General features: G+C 45.9%; 1 protein-coding gene and 1 long non-coding RNA gene across 2 annotated transcripts in view; one reads left to right on the plus strand and one right to left on the minus strand.

Moving 5' to 3' along the window:
• Positions 1-5,880: 5,880 nt before the first annotated feature.
• Positions 5,881-8,986, minus strand: LOC311606925. The gene is made up of 3 exons (XR_014782468.1): positions 7,838-8,986; positions 6,183-6,311; positions 5,881-5,989 (listed from the first exon to the last, which is right to left on the minus strand). It is a non-coding gene; the product is annotated as an uncharacterized lncRNA (long non-coding RNA).
• A 7,319-nt stretch (positions 8,987-16,305) lies between these two features.
• GRB10 (growth factor receptor bound protein 10) overlaps positions 16,306-17,442 on the plus strand; it is a 117,771-nt gene continuing 116,634 nt past the window's right edge. The window contains exon 1 of the mRNA XM_084798323.1: positions 16,306-16,537. The gene's annotated coding sequence lies outside the window, so the exon portion shown is untranslated. The remainder of the gene's footprint in view (positions 16,538-17,442) is intronic.

A 17,442-nucleotide genomic window follows, 5' to 3' on the forward strand; every position in this document is an offset into this window, starting at 1 on the left:
TGTCCTGTGATTGGGTAGATCAGAATAGAGGTTCGATGTTTACAACTTGTATTGCCCTTGGTTAGTGCAATAGTTTGAGCAGACCCCCCTGGGCCCTGATTCACCTGTCAAGATGTCCTTCTTGTAAGTTTTTAGGACCCTCTGGATCCTTCTATTTCCCCACCTCCTATATTTCTCTTAGCTAGTGTCTCTGTAGGATGTCCTCACATCTATCCCAATCTCCTGGTAAGTGAAGACTTTTGTGGCACATCCCTTTTGGGCTAGTGCCCAATTATAAGTGAGTATATGCCATGTGAGTCTTTCTGCCTCTGGGTTAATTCACTCATTATGATCATTTCTAGTTCTATCCATTTGTCCACAAATTTCAGGATTTCCTTGTTTTTTATAGCCAAGTAGTATTCCATAGTGTAAAAGTACCACAGTTTCTTTACCCATTCTTCAACTGAGGGACATTTTCAAAGGTATTGTACTATTGGACCAAAATCATTTGTTTTAATGAAAGGGAAGGGTTTTTAAGCATCTCATTGTTCCTCTTCTTTGTATCTGTGATGGGTAATCTTAATCATCATTTTGGCTGGATTGAGAGATGCCTAGCAAATGAGTAAAGTGCATTTCTTGGTATTCCTCTGAGGAGATTTCAGAGATGTCTGACATGAGAGAGAGCAACTGAGAGAGAAAGACCGTCCCAATAGACTGGGAGCTAGGATGGAGTAAAAGTGGAAGAGAAAGATAGCAGCTACATAAGCTCTATTCATCCTGAGGAAGTATGTCAACTGTAGCTCCGATATCCACAAACATCAGACTTTACCTTCTCAGGAAGCCCTTCCATGATGCGCACATAAGCGCATCTTCAAGAGCTTCTGTATTAGATGGGGTAACATTATTTATTCCCCTTGTTCTGAGGCTTGCAGCTTCTTGGGCTAAGCAGCAACCAGGTTCTCTGGCTCACCAGCAAGCAATGGCTACTACTGAGTGACCTAATCTGCAATCTATTACATATTTCAATCCAATAAATTATTTTTTATTACACACACCACATAAACATACCCAATATGTATTGTGTGTGCACACACATATATATACGTATATATGTATGTATGTACACATAATGTATATATACATATATACATCATACTGATTCTGTTTCTCTCTTTAATACAATATTCAGTTCTGTTCCCTATGGCTGATGATGTTGTGGATCTTACAGAAGAAACTAACTATGACACTCTCCTAAACCAATATTGTTCCCAATTGCATTCTAAATACATACATTTATAACCATAGATGAATGTAGCTTTTAACCATCATCAAAGAAGCTTCTTTTGTAGCATAAAAGGCTCCTTATAGATCTGCAACCAGTTAAAATGCTAAGGGTAAGTGACCATGTGGTGTCCAGCCCCAACTGGGACACCTATAACATAATTTCTGTACCTAAGGAACAACATGAAAGGGACAAGAAAAGATGCTAAGAACTAGAAGACTGAGATGACTATGGAAAGATAGTGTATCCTTGCTGGGAGACTTAAAATGACCGTCCCCCCCCCCATGTCCTAGACACAATGGAAATGTTGCCCACAATATTGCTACCTACACAAGATCTTCACAAGACCATACCTGTCAACATGTCATCATGGAAGGTGGGGGAAAAAATCTCATAAGTCTCCACCCCTAAATGAAGAGCTATAGACAAGTAACAGTTTCTAAAAGAACCAGTCTTCTCCAGGGACAAGAATTCTGATAGGTTATCCAACCCCAAGTGGTCAGCCCTAAACACATTATATATATTAAAATTATGTATATACACTTATACATATGCAATGTTAAATCGACCAAGTGGCATTTATACACACATGCATGTATGCACACAAACACAATTTTAAAAAAAAGAAGAGGTCAACCTTTCCTCCTAATGGGTTGCCTCATCTATCCTCAATAGGAGAGGACACAGCTAATCTTACTGCAACTTAATATGCCAGGGTTGGTTAATATCCGTGGGAGGCCTCCCTTTTTCTGAAGAGAAATGGAGGAGAAGTGGATGGGGAAAGAAAAGATAGGGGTAAGGACTAGAAGGAGAGGAGGGAGGGGAAACTGTGCTTGGGATGTAAAGTTAATTAAGGAAAAAAGAAAGAAGAGATCAATGAATTTGAGAAAGAGTATGCAGAGCATTGGAGGGGCAAAGAGTGAGATAGATGTAAATACAGAATTCATGTTAGAAATTCTAAAAAAAAAAAAAAAAGTGAACTATAGCCAGGTCTGAATGGAAGCACTGAGCTGAGGGTGCTCATGGCTGAATTTGGTCACCCAATTTCACATGTCAAAGCTCCAATCTTATTGTGACAAATTTGGAGAGAGGACCTCCAAAAGAGGTGAGTAAAGTAGATGGGGACAGCAGTCAAACCTTGTCCAATAGGATTAATGTCATCATAAGAAGAGATCAGGGATTAGGATGCTGACAGGTACAGAAGAGATCAGGGATCAGGATGCTGACATGTACAGAAGGAAGACTGAGCGGTGACACTGCGAGTGGAGGGTCATTTCCAACCCAAGGGAAAAAGCCACAGGAGGAACCAGGCCTTCCCGGCACCTTGACTTACACTTTCAGCCTCCTTCGTTGTGAAAAAAGAAACTCTGCTCCGTGTTAAGCCACCAAATCTGTGGGGGTTTTATTAGGCTGTATGAGTGTACTAAGCTTAAGAGACTTGGAGAAAGACAAGTGGCAGGGAGGGGCTCTTCAGTCACACCTGTGTGTGGACCCCCATTTCAAGAGTGAACTTTGAGGCTTTTCTTCATTGACATGAATGACCTACAACAGGAAGTCCTAGACGGAGAAGTGGTTTATGAATTGTGGAAGTGGTCAGCCTGCCCTGAGGTTGGGGTGCCCGTGAGGCCATCTGTCACAGGCACTGCAACAGATAGAGGGAGCAGCCATGAAACTTAAAGGCTGGTGCTTGCTATAGAACGATTCAATATTTATATAAAATTGGAGAGTTTCACGGAGAACTCTAGATCAGTCCTCACCAGTTAGTTAGCTGTAATGGGTTGGGTAAGCCTCAGAATGCCTTCCAATGACATGTTTCTTCTGGGGACACTGCTGAGCTTGCTGGCTGTGCACACAGTGGTGGGGAGAGTGCCTTCAAGTTCATATACTAGTACAGGCTGGGTGACAGCTGATTAAAGTGTGCTCTGGCTTAGATGTCATTCCAGTGTGTCCTCAAAGGTTTATGTTGGAAGTCTGGTTCTCAGTGTGGCAGTATTAATTTAAGGGCAGGGACTAGTGGGAGGTAGTAAGGTAGCTGGTGGCATTATCCTTAGAAAGGGTAAATGCTGCTTATCTCTTGGAGGCTCACGGCATAGGTGATTTTTCATAAGAGTGGTTTCTTTCTTCTGCTGTCTGGCTTCCTGTCTCATTGTGTGACCAACACCCCCCCCTCCCATCCTGCCAACATGCCATTTGCTATCATGTGACACACCCACTGAATTTTTAATTATCTAAAACCATAAGGTCAACTTTTTTTTAAAATAAAGTACCTAGGCTCGAGTATTTTGTTACAGCATGCAAGGGCCAGACTACCTGGTACACTCCCCACCTTTTTGTTGTTGTTGTTGTTGTTGTTGTTGCTGCTGCTGCTGTTGTTAACCTATTATGGCTAGTTCTCCCAACTGTTGCACACGTAGGTGGTAGACAGCACCTACTGTAACTTCAAGGCTGACCCTATGCTCAATCCCCTACGGAAGATGGCATTGTTCAATTTCTGGTCAATAGAAAAGTATGGAGTTAGGGCCAAAGTCCTCTATAGGATTGACTGTTCTCTTCTTGCCTGCCTTGCCCTTCAACTTCTTTCTCACCCAATCCTGCTTCTTCCCTTCCCTTTCATGTGGATCCCAAGTAGATGTCCTTCACACTAATCAGTTACCCTCCCTCCACAAGATCATTTTTACAGGCTAACCTATGGTCACGTCTGTGATAGGTGGGTGGGAGGAGCTGGGCGACATCTATGCCACTTTCATCTGTATAGTGACTAAAGGGCTAATATGGAATTGCAGAGTTTGTGACAGATTTCAGTGTTCGTGCATGGTTCAGTGCAAAAGCAGGGTGTTAGGACTCTCCTGTCCCCAGCAAATGCTAGTCCTCTTTGCTTTCTGTCTACGGGATGGAGGAACCCAAGTAAGGCTGATACTATCACTGCTCTATCAGGAGCTGCAAAAGCAGGGTACAGTCACTGTAGTGATTACATTTCTGTTGCTATGACAACACTGGGAAGAAACTACTTGAGATGGGAAGGATTTCTTTCAGCTCATGTTCTCAGAGGGTACAGTCCATCGTGGCAGGCAAGACAGAGTTCATGTGGAGGGTATGTGTGGCAGAGTCTCTTCATACCATAATGGATGTAAGAAGATGCAAAACAGAGCTCATGAGAGCTACCCATAGTCTTCAGAGCACATCTTTAGCTGTCTACTGTCAGAGGCTCCCAATACCCAAAGCCTACAAGATAGCACTGTGAGCTACAGACAGTTAAAACAGGGGCCTGGGAAAGCATTTCGTATTTAAACTATAATAGTTACTAGGACTTGAAAGAAGTTTTGTGAGAGTCCATTTGGAAATAAAGAATAGCATGCATTCACTTCCATTCAGGATACAGCCCTAGTGTCCCACCAGAGGCTCTACCTACAACCTAGCCTTGTGTAAAACCTGGGTTATCATAAAGGCATGGCTTTGTATAGGAATATGAACTCTGGCATGTAAACATGACGCCTGTTGAAATAGACACTGAAACTGTAGGGAGATTGGGTGGTCAGTTTGGAAGGAGACATACTATCCTAGGAAAAGCTAGGTATAGGGGACATCTCACTCATGTGGGCAGGACCAGCCAGCAGAAGTGGTAGGGAGAAGCAAAGTGTGAATGGAGGCATGCAGCCCACCAGGAACACCAAGCTCTGCCTTATGACACAGGTACGTTCCCCATCATGAGCCCTTTAGGTCTAAGGTCACTTTCTTGATCCCACTAAAAGGAGGAAAGCAAAGTATCAGTGCTCTAGAGGGATAGGTTTTTTAGAGGAAAAAAAAAAACACAGCTTGCCCAAGGGTGTTTATTGCATTGCTATTCATAGCAGCCAAAAACTGGAAACAGGCCAAATGCCCAACAGACAAGCATGTGGAGGGTGCCAATTCATAGAAAGGGGTGCCTGGAGGCAGCTGAAACCCAAACACAACAGGAAACTTACTTCTCTCATGTTGAGATGGAAGCATGCACATTGCAGTACTGGGAAAAGGCCAAAGGTTATATAAATAGTTGACATTTCAAGTATTTTTTAACTCTTCCTGTCAACTTGTAAACATGAGGGAATTTTCTCTTTTCATAGATGTTTATTTAAAAAAAAAAAAAAGGATGCTTAGAGCTGCATGGCATTGCTTTTCCTTTCTTTCTCTGAAACAAAGCCACCACCACCGAGTTCACCTGCTTGCTGTTGAAGTTGAGGATGTCACCAGGGCTGGATGTTTACCCCCCCAGGATGGGTGTGGAGAAGTGCTTCTGAGATAAAGAGGGAATCAGGCGGCCCAGCTCAAAGCTCACTTTGCAGGCCACCCAGCTCAGATCTTCAAAGAAACTGTCTATGGAACAGGGTGGGGATGGGGACAGGGTGTCCTGTACCATGCAGGAGACTCAGGTGTGTATCCTTTGGACACTGTCATCTGACCGACTGAGATGTTGCTCTGAATCTCCTATTCCCCAGCAAGAAAGCAACTATCCGCCTTATAGGTCAAGTTCTCTTCCTGGCAGAGTGACCACAAGCGATAACGGTCATGAAAAATTTGTCTCGGCTCTAGCAAAATATCTTATTCTGTGTAACGTGTGAAGAAAAGAGGTTTACCTGACACAGGAGTCTGATAACTAGAAAGTCCAAACAGCATGGAGTAACATTTGGTGAGGTCCCTGTGTCTGCATCACATCTCAGGTGGTAGCTAACAGTGACAAGGGAAAGGGTGGAACTGGAAGGGAAAACCACATGAAAAAAAAGAGAGGAAATAAGAGGCTGATGAGGAGAGAAGCTTGGTTGTTTTTTTTTTTTCTTTTTTTGTAGCCAACTCTAAGAGAACTCATTGACTCTAGTTGTGTTACTTACTTTGTTCACTACTCTGAGAAAACATCTGACAGAAACAATTTAAGCAAGAAAAAACTTACTTCATTCATGACTCCAGTGGGTTCAGGGCATCACGCTGGGTAGAGTGTGGCACAGCAGAGAAGCCCATGTCATGACAGGCCAGGTGGTGGAGAATGGGGACACTGATGGTCTGCTGGCTTGCCTTCCATCTGGAATTAAATTCAACATGAGTTCTAATGAGAACAGATCAACCCTGTCTCCACTACTGACTGATAGGTAGATAAGTACACCATAGCCTGGGTGTGCAGGGATTTGGAAGTGGTTGAATGCTTTCCCATTTACTTATTCATTTGGTGGGGAGGGGAGCAAGCATGCCGCAGCACATGTGTGGTGATCAGAGGACATGTGGATACCAGGGGCTTGAACTCGGGTGATCAGGCTTTGTAATGTTGAGCCATCTTGCTGGCCCCTGGAAATGGTTTAAGTGTGATTCTTCCTCCCATGGTTGCTGTACTGACGGCTTATGCCTCAGTGTGGTGGCACTTTTCCGAGGTGGGACTTAAAAGAGAAGTCGCTGCAAGCCCCACCCCCCAAACGAATAAAGGTAGAAATGCTGAGCCAGTTCTCACCAGCGGGTTATCAGGGAAACCACAAATACAGAACCATGAGCTGAACTAACCTTCTTTTCTCTATAAAAATTACCCAGCCTCGGGTGTCCCCTTCCATCAATGGATTCACACAGTGGGGTGTGGTATGGTTTTCAATGCATGGTTCCCAGCCAGTAGAGCTCTTTGGGAAGATCCTGAGGTCTAGTTGGTGGAGAGAGTTCATGGAGGATGTGCTTTGCAGAGTTTCACCCGTGTCTGCTTCTATTTTCATTTTCTGCATCCTGATGTGCTACGATGGGAAAAGCAACAGCTACACTCACCCCAACCCATAGCCTGAGCCATATGTTCTCCTCACTGAAGGACAAGGTCCCCCTGAAATCAGGAGCCAAAACAAACCCTTTCTCCATTAAGCTGCTTTGTTAGGAATTCTATTACACCTGTGAGACAAATAACTAATACAGGTAAGAGGTAAGTAGCCATGCCTGCCGTTCTGTCAGAATTACTAAGCCATAGTCCTAAGCACACAATGTTTATATGTGACTTAGTATGAGTGGTTTATTATTATTCAACATTACAGTATTGAATAATTAGAGCCACAACCACATTGAAAATATAAAACCCATCCAAACAACCCCATCAGGTGAGAATTATGCTGAAGATATTGCATCAGTGAGTCTGAATTTGTTCATACCCAATTGGTAAGAAAGCAAAGTCAGAATCTGCACCTATTTCTGCCTGGCACTAAAGGGCAAAACCTTTTCCAGGACACATTATGTAGCCCCAACAAGATCATCTCTATGCCCAGATGAGTTTTCCTCAGGAGTGATGGCCCCTGTTGCTGAAGTTCCCAATGACTCCCAGCAGTTTTAGACACACAGAGATGGTAGTATTCAAAGAAAGCACCTGATAATTGCTGCCTGTACCCGCAGCTCTACAGAATTCCACAGTCTCCTTGAACTCCAGACTACTCAAAAGCTTGGGTTCCCTTGGTGGTCTAGAAAGTCCATGCAGTTCACCCTGTAAGGGTACTCCTGGGCACTTTTGCTCTGGGCATCACAGAGCATCCCCCTACTGAGATTTTTGCTGCACCCTGAGATCTTGAGAAGATGTCAATACGCACATCCCACCTGCTCTCCCAATAGCCTTGCTCAAAGTCAGCATTTCATCCATGCTTGCCAAATGAAGGTGTCAAACTCCAAGGTCAGTGATAATGTAGAGTGTTGGCTTTCCTATTGGTCCCACTTTCTTCCTCACTGGCCATCTCCATCACCTTCATCGAGGACCTAAGGGTAAACTGAAAGAGACTATTGTACTCTGGAAGTCAATTGTATCTCAGTGGTTGGTACCTACCTTGTCTGTAATCTCCTGCCTTGATCTCCTAGCTCATGTCCTCATGCTTGTTCTCTCTGTCCAGTGCCTGGATCCATGATCTAAATACAATTTCATAAACTGATCCCCTTGCTAGATGCCTCCATCCACTTGACCTACACTATAGTCTTGAAGACACCTGGTATCTCGTGGCTATCTGTAAGGCGCCTCCCTCTTTTGAAAACACTGATTAGCTGCATATTCCTAGCCCTCCTTCCATAGTATCTTGGATGGTTCTTCAAGCTACCTAACAAGGGGTTAGTATCTTTGGGCTCTGAGAGGTCAGAATTCCCAAGATAACATTCATAGCCAAGTCATCAAATTCTCTAAAGGCAAGAACGCAAGCGTTAAAATCCTCCTCAATAAGGCACTTAATTCTTCTTTCTAAGAGCATCCTTTTTTCCCACCTTGGATCCAGGACACACAGGCCTGCATAGAAATAAAGGGACTTTTGTATCACCAAAAGTAGACCAAAACACCTTTCCCAAAAAGGAGAACACTAATGATATAAAAATCTAATCACAGAATTACACATAAAATATACCTGGTGAGCTATGGGTTGAAATCACTGATTACATAATAAAAATAATAAAGTGGCAAGGAAATGACAAGAGAGACAGCTCTGAGTAAAGAAAAAACATGGGTAGGTGCAGAGTCAGTCAAATGGGTCATAAAAGTGCAGAGTCAGCCAAATGGGTCATAAACGCTCTTCGTTAGTTAAGTAGCCTTGAGACATCCAGCTTCTCTGAACTGTCTTCCTGGAGTATAACCTAAGCCCACAGTAGCATTTACCTCAGACGCATATAGAATCAGTGAGTACATACATAGAACATATGATGATGCAAGCTCTTCCACGAGGCTTGTTTTGGAGACTAAAGAAGGGGGAAAAGGAAAAGACAAAATAAACAGGAGATAGAACATGAAAAAAAACATTTTTTTTTCCTGGAAAAATCATCCCTATGCAATCAGTGCATCTTTGGTTCAGATAGGCTGTCAACCATAAGGGCCCTCAGTTACACCTACGCGTGAATGAAGGAGAAAGACCGTAAAGCACAATTCGCTGTGCAACTGACATGTTCCCCTGGCCAATAGAGGGCACAAAGTCCCCAGAAGACGCAGACCCTCCGAGCACTGCTCTTCACCTAGAGGCCAGCTCATGTGTCTAAGCCAACTATGCTACCTTTTTATCAAGTACATTTCCAGGACTACCTGCTCTGTTTTTGCAGACATATTAATCCTCTTCCTGAATATGTATACTGTCTAACAGGAGGAGTGTCTGGTATTGAGAATTTTTGACATTGATTGTAAGTCCTTGCTTTAAATATATACTATCCCTCACCCCCTTGTACACTGTGGAAAGTATGCTGACATTACATCCCCAGTAGCTCTGCATGATTTTTACCACTTAAGCAAATTTACCCTTGTTTGGGGTCTTTCTATTAACCCTGAAACTTACATTATTAAAGCCATGGAATGTGTTGGCTGAAAATGCATTTCATTAAGGAAAGTTTCTATGACATTAGTGGTTAATTAGCTTGTGACCGAAATAGGTGGTTGAGTTGATTTTTTTTTTTTGAGGCTAAAAAGGATCTCACATTTTAGAGGCACAGCTAAGCATAAACTGGTGTTTATAATTGCATGCTAGCCCTCACATTCTAACTCCATAAAGAACTTCATTAGAATGTTACCTTTAACTAACATGGGACCCTGGATTTTCACTGCTATAAAGGTCAAACACATTTGTTTAGGTCTTTCTTATTGTCTAGTTACCAAAAAACGCACTCTTAGCACCTTCTTTCCTGCTATATCCAAGTTTAAAATGCTATATGCCCTCAACTTAACTTCCTGCATGTGGGGATGTAGGCTGGGCCCTCATTCCAAACAAGATGTAAGATGAAATTTCCAAAAGGCTTCTAGGATGAGCAAAAGGGAAATGTCCCCTTGGTCCCTTAGACATATCCCTAGAGTCACTGGTTTTTTTTTTAATTTGTTTATTTATTTATTTATTTTTTGAGCCATGTCTGCATTACTGGGGACAAACACTGAGGTGAAGCCAGGACCCTGAAGTTGATCAGGCAAAACTGAAAGTGTTTGGGATTCAGATTGGCTAGCCTTGTGGTCCAAATCATGCTAATGAATGTTCAGTTTTCCGACTTGGATGGAAATTTCTTGTCCGGTGCCAGCCTTGCCCCATTGTACCATCTTCCTTCAGTGGCATGGACCACAAGCTCTCCTTGTACCCTTTTTCTATCTGGAGCAGGTCTTTGTGTTTGACACCCTGTAGTATCTGTGATGTCTTCTATGACCTGAAACATCAAAAGGGCAAATATCTGCAATACCCATTTCTACATGGAAAAAAAAATCAACCTCAGCAACATACAGTTTACTGGGATCCTTCTGTGGCATCTTCAGAGCCTTACCCTAAAGACACAGAGCCCGGGATCCAGCTATGGCAGGTCCACTGGGCTCCAACTGAAAGATTCTAAGCTCTTCCTTAAAGCAGCTTGGTGTTTACATGCATGCTCCTCTGTGAATTGATGTGTGGGTGAAATTACCTCAACCACCAAGCTCCAGACCACTGTTGCCATCTGAGAATGTGACAGCGGTGGTCCAGTTCTGCTATTTAGTCAAGTGTGACTGTGTAGCAAAGAGACAGGCTCCCAATTCTCTCTTTAAATGTTAAATACAGTATGGACCAAGCTCATTTCTATCCCAGTCCCCACCCCCAAAACCAAGAAAGGTGTTGGCCCTTGTCAATTCACTGTACAGGCTACTCATCTGAGACCTTGCCTGTCTTCCACTAGGACAGGGGCTTCTCCTCCATGCCCCATACTCAGGGCCACTCAATACTCCAACCCCAACACATGGCACTCAGCCATTCATGTCTAACCCAGAGCTTCTCCTCAACTGGACACTGATGCACTGTGCGCAGTGCTACCCATCCCTTTCATAGTGACCACTGCCCTTTACCCATCAACGTTTCAGCTCCCCCTTCCTCCTCCATCTGTAGAGAAGCCAGATGGAGTTTTCTTAAAAATTACCTGAATTCACCTAATTTCTTTAAACTACCTAATTTCTTTAAACTACCCATCAAAAAATGAAGTCTATTCGGGACAATAATGTAAGTGTAAGACCTCAAGCTACAGAACTTCTAAAAAGAAACATAGAAGAACATTGTTGCAGTATCAGAGTGAGGCAAGAATTTCTTAGGCAGGGTGGAAAAAAAAAAACAACTCCTGAACAATAAATTGATGCCTTATCCTCCAAAATACAAAAACTTCTCTTTGATGCTTGAAAGGCAGAAGGAGAGACGGAGGAAGGGAGAAAAGAAGGGGAGAAGGAGGGGAGAGAGAGAGAGAGAAAAAATAGAGAATCAGCAAAGCACACATCTACATTTTTAAAAAAAACCTCTGAAACTCAATAATATGAAAACAACCCAAAAGAAACATGATTTGAACAGATGCTTCACAAAATAACGGACAGGCACAGCAAGCAAGCACGTGAAAAGTGCCTATAAGTAAAATGCAAATTAAAATCAGGAAAGACATAGCACTGCATGCTACTGTGGATGGCTAAAACTGAGAAGGCTGGCGAGCAATTCAGAAGGATGTGGAGCAATGGGGACAGTCCTGAGATTTGGTTCAGATGTAAATGGTATAATTACTTTGAACATAATTTGGCAGTTTCTGATAAAACATACCACAAGACCTCTCTGTTTTGCTTAGCTGTTTACCCAAGGGAAATGAAAACTTGTGTTTCCACAAAAGGCTTCTCACAAAGAATTCTAGCAATTTTATTCTTAATTGCCTAAAACTGAGACTTACCCAAATTTCTCCTGACCAGTAAAAGAGTGAACAAACTGATGTACACCCACACAGCGGAGTACTAATCTGTATTTTAAAAGGAACAAGGTATAAATTTGGAACACAACATAGGTGAATATCAAGTGTGCTGTTCAGAGTTACTTTTTGCACTATTCCATCCACCTTCAACAGCAAATCCACAAGGTCAGAAAGCAGGTGGGTGGTTGCCTGATGTGGGGCCCAGGGGGTGGGGTAGGGTGGGGGTTGACCGCAAGGGTGGGGTATGAAGCAACCTTTTGGGGTCAATAATGTCCAGTATCTTTACTGGTTACACAACTGTGTACCGTTCTAAACTCCACAGCATGTACTTTTTACAAAGAGTGAAGTTTCCTGTCAGCAAATTGTCTCAACAGATAAAAGTCAAGGTATATTTTTCAGTGTTCCCGTGCTTTTCTTGCTTTAAAGTGTTTTTTTTTTATTCTAGCTATTTAAGAAATGGAGAGTTTTTATTAAGATGTCAGAAAACAGAGTTATATAGACAGTCCAAAGGACATTATAGTATCCCAAGCCTAGAAGATAGGACTAGCGGTTTCTATTTGAGTCTACCAAGCCCCATTCTGTGGTCCTCACTTGGTCTCCTTTGTCCTGACCCCCAACAGTTCCATCCATAATCCTAGGTATAGCATCTGATTGTTCAGCTCATCACTCTGCCCACTGTCTAACAAACCCAGGAACCAGAAGCCTTGGTCAAAGTGCTATCCTCATTTGTCAGAGATCAAGAAAGCCAGATGACTTGGGGAAACCATAGCACCCATTACCTTCTGGTGTCTTTAGGTTAAATGCAAAACGCCTGACCCTGATGAGTGAGGTCTTCCTTACTTCCTTATCCCTCCAGCCTTGACTCAGCCTCACCCTCCCATCCTTCAGCTGCAGCTCCAGCATTCTGTGACCAAATGTGTGACCTATGAGGTACTTGTCCCCAAAGGAGCCAAGTTTTTTCTCAGCACAGTTCAGAGATACAGGATTCTCCCGGGGCCTAAAGGCTGTTTAAATTTCCTCTTTGCCTTATTTTCCCAGTTTGAGATCCTAGACTCTATATGGTCACTGCCACAGCCAGAAAAAAAAAACTGACCACCACCAGAGTGGTGGTCCTTTCTACTCTGGAGAAAGCTGTGCATCTCTGGCTTAAATAGTTCAGTGGCCTGAAGAATTGTGACTGCTCATATTCATGTATGCACAATAGGTTAAAAAAAATGCGGATCAAGTTGGCCCTTGAGACTCATGACTGTAACCTCAGCACACTCAGACGCTGAGGAAGGAAGATCCGGAAACAGAGCGAACCTATGAAAGTAACTGATGTAGAGACCAGTAGGATAAATAATCTTACAGGGTTGCCGGGTCAGCCACTATGTTAAAATTTGTGCCCCCATGTTTTTACACACCTTAGAAAAACAAGGGAAGACTTTTCTGTGGGTTTTTAAAAATGTTGTTGTTTCGCCTTGCTTTGGGGTTCATGGCTTCATAGGATTCCACCCACCATGGCAGGGAAAGCATGCGAGCTCTTATCATGGTGTTCAGAAAGGAAAAAGAACCACAATACCTTTAAAGTTATATGTCCAGAGACTTGCTTCCAAATCCATTCGGGTTCCATCTCCTGAGTGTCCACCACCTCCTGAAACAGCACCCCTGCTGAAGATCAGTGCTCAGTACGGGAGCCTAGAAGAGAGACACGACCATGAGCGGCAGCATTGCCTATGCAAAGCATACCATCCTGTGATTTTTCTTATGACTGCAGATCACTCGCTGACCCACCAGGGTGTTCTGTTGGACTGTCCACAGCCTAGCTGGTCTCTGGTTCCCAGCTCTGCCTTCTAAGCTATGCCAGAATGCAGCATGTGCAGTGGGAACGGAGCGGCGAGACTAGCATCTGTCCGGATGCCATTTGCCCTCCATGCTTTCCCTCTGCCAAAGCTACTGGCAACATTTGAGAGGATGCCTGGGGCTGAGAGATCACTCTGTTTGCTACTCCATTCGTTTACACTACTGTAGACATTCGTTTGTCTATTATTTTTCCACATAGTGCCCTCTATGAACCTGCAGCCCCCCCCCCCTGCCTGCAGGACACTAGCAAAAGGTACATAGTTACCACTGACACTATTCCTACAATCAGCAAGGGAAACAGATGTTAATCAATTCATTACTAATTTAAAATAGAAGTCTATCAGATTCTCTACTTTCAGCTGAATGAGGCTCCTGAAGTTCATGTTTGGATAATGGCATTCCTCACTACTAGGGAATCCTGTTTCCTGCCTTGACACCCAAGTCTAGTTCATATAGTACCCCTTTGGGAAGTCTGTGAACTTCGAAGCCATCCTGCCTTGGCCAGGTGACTGGGTTCTCCCATCTTATTTATAGACTGCATAACCTTACAACATGTGTGTTTGTCAACCTTTTGTAAGGGAATATGTGGGCAGGGGGGCGGTATTGAGAGTCTGGAGATGGGGTGGTAGTTACATAGCCTGCCCACAGAATTGCCTGGGACCTCCACACTGGGGCTAATCATAGCCGCAATGCCACAGCGAGCATGATAAGGCCATAACCTTGGTTCAGAACAGTATGGGCCCTACACACTGAGGTCTACAGGGAAGCAGGAAATGTGGGAATGAGGACCTGTGCGGGCTTTGGCACCAAGAAAATGCTTGATATCTTTCTCCATACCATTCTAGTTAGTAGTAATGGCTAAAAACAGATTCAACATTTTCCCATAGATCACTGGACTGGTCTTGTAAGGAAAAACAATGCTCTAAATTATCAGATAAATTGACAAAGCTAAAACCTGAACCTAGATTAAATAAGAATATCAGTATAAATCTGTGGATTTGAAAAGTGTGTGGTGGTTATATAAGAAAATTTCTCTATTCTTGGGACGGCTACATCAATATGTAGAGGGCTGAAGGGTCCATGGTATTTGGAACTTACCAAGAAATCGATTCGGGGGGGAAAAAGTATTGCGAAAGCATGTAGAAACTTTCAAACATCTGTAAAAGTTCTTTGACCTGCCAGGCTTTGTGTCTGCTGCGGTATGGATCGCTGGTGGGACCCCGCAGGAAAGCTGCAAAGTTTAAAGCAAAACAACTCGGGAGGAGTTAGCCCAGCTTTCTCCGTTTTGGTTTGCTTTAGAGTCCTTTGTCTACAAAAGAGTTCTTGTGTTCCTTTCCCCACGAATCTAAGATTTATTCACACCATTTTCTCTGGATTTTCACCTTGTGGGTTTCTGAGTTTGGACCAAATGGCCAAAAACAAGACTGAGTGTTCAGTTATAGGAAAGGAAAAACTTTTCATTGATTACATCAGTCTGAGGTCGGAAAAACCACTGTTAGAAGCAAGAGGTACAGAACAGAGTTCAAAAAGAGCGTTGGGACAACACGCACAGCTTTCAAATCCTTGCCCCATACTCACTCCCAGCGTCTCCGACCTTATGGAAGTTACTTCTTGGAGTTTTAGTCTGTCTCTCTACTCTCTACAGTTGTTCCAGGAACAACCTCAGAGGCCAGAGTAAGGGAGAAGTAGGAGGACTCATGAATGTTTCACACCACGTGTCTGCTCAACGACGGTGATTTACGGTTGGAGCTGTTTTTTACAACGCCAAAGACCCAAGAAAAAAGGTGTAATTATTGGTATCCTAACTGTACTAGAAAAACGACACAACACAGACATTAAGAATTATTTCGAAGGGGCTGATTTACATTAACCCCGTTGCTTTTTCATCGGTCACTTTAGAAAACGGGTATGGCCCGTTTGGGCATTACTTTCAGGAGGGCCCCACTTCAGAGGTAAAGGACACGAGGCTTGCTCGGCGGCCTCAAGAAAACAATGAAGGGCCTCTTGGGCTTCCCTCCATGGGCTACTCACACGCAGCTGGCGAAACTGAGGCTGAGAAAGGTGAGGCTCGACCCGACCCGCCGTGAGCAAGCCCGAGTTTCCTTCTCCAGGACCGGGAGTGCCCACGACGGTGTCGGGCGGCCGCAGCCCGGGAAGAATTTGAACTGTGCAGTTGGGGAGTACTTTCTGAGTTTCGAACAATTCGCTTACGAATGGCCCTTCGGGACAGGTCCGGTCGGTCTTCCGCCGGCGCGGCCGCGCACCGGGGCGGTGGCGTGGCGCCGGGGGGTCCCGCGGGCTGGGAACATGGTGGGCGCGCGCTGGCCCTGGCGGGAGCATCGCGCCACGCCAACTCCGCGGCCGCTGGGCCCGCGCCCCCCGCGCCACGCCCTGCGCCCAGGCCGCGGCTCCTCCCGCGCTGGCGGCCGCCGAGCGGTCCGGGCGGCGGCGGGAGGAGGAGCAGGAAAAGCGGCCGGGGGAGGAGGCGGAGGCGGAGGCGGTGGCGGAGGCGGGGAGGGCGGGCGGGGCCCGAAGAGTTTAAAGCCCATCGAGGGGGTGGGGAGACCGGGAGGCGGCAGGAAGGGAAGGGCGCTGCGTCCAGTGGCGGGCGGGATTCGCGTTCCGAGACCCACGGGAGCACGAACTTTCCTCGCATCCTCACGCGCACAGCGACCGGGACCGTCCAGTGTCCGTCTTTGCCTTCGGGTACCTCGCAGACGACCGTGCAAAGTGTGGCCGGCGGCCACGCGGAGGCGGCGAGGAGCTGCGCGGCAGGTAGGAGTTAGGCGGGGAACAGCGGCAAGTTACTTTGTGGTCCGCGCCTCGCGGGGCCCGGCGGCCGGGCGGGTCCCCGCGCCGTCATTGTCTGCGCTCTGGCCGCCCGCGGCCCGGGACGCGGGGCCCCGCGAGGCGCGGCGGGCGGAAGGGCGTCGCCTCGGGGGGCTGGGGGCTACGGCGCCCCAGGCCCGTGGCGGGCGACGAGGGATGGCGGGACGGGACGGCGGGTGCACCGCCGGGACGCCCCACGGGGCTCTCCCCTGAGCTCTAGATCCTCGGGGGGAGGTGCGGGGCCCGGGCAACGCATTCTTGAACCATCTTGTCAGACGGCGGCGGCTGGGGGCTGGGGCGGGGGCTGCGGTCAAGGCCGCGCTTCGAGGGCCACCCGCTCCCGGGGGCCGACGCCCTAGAGGGTGGGCGCCCGGGCGCCGCTGGAGCGGCGGGTGCTCCTGCTGCGCCCCGGGCCTCGCCGCGCGCGCCAGGCGGGCCGGGCAGCGGTGCCAGACACTCCCAAGTCCCAAGCGAGCGCGGCCCAGGAGCGGACCGACGATCTTTCCCTCCCCCCCCAACCCCCACCCCTTTCTTTCTTTGGGTCTGTTAGTGGCCCCGCTACCCGTCGCTGGGGCCTAACACCAAGTTTGAGGGCTCGCGAACTAGCAGCCCGCCAGCGGTGGAAACGTGATAAGAGCGGTACGGTTTGCAGAAGGAAATTTCTGATGCAACTCTCCGCCTTTGCTGATTGCCTCTCCAAACGCCTGCCTGGCGAAGGCCTGCAGCATGTGCGTTATGGAAATTAGGGTATTCATTACTTTTTTAAAATTGTATTTGCCTCTTCATGAAATTGGAAGAAACCCCGCGAACTTCTTTTTCGTTTGCTTTGACCGAAACTAGGTAAAGCAGGA

Source organism: Acomys minous (genome assembly GCF_964271855.1).
Source record: "Acomys minous genome assembly, chromosome: 10".
Taxonomy (NCBI): Eukaryota; Metazoa; Chordata; class Mammalia; order Rodentia; family Muridae; genus Acomys; species Acomys minous.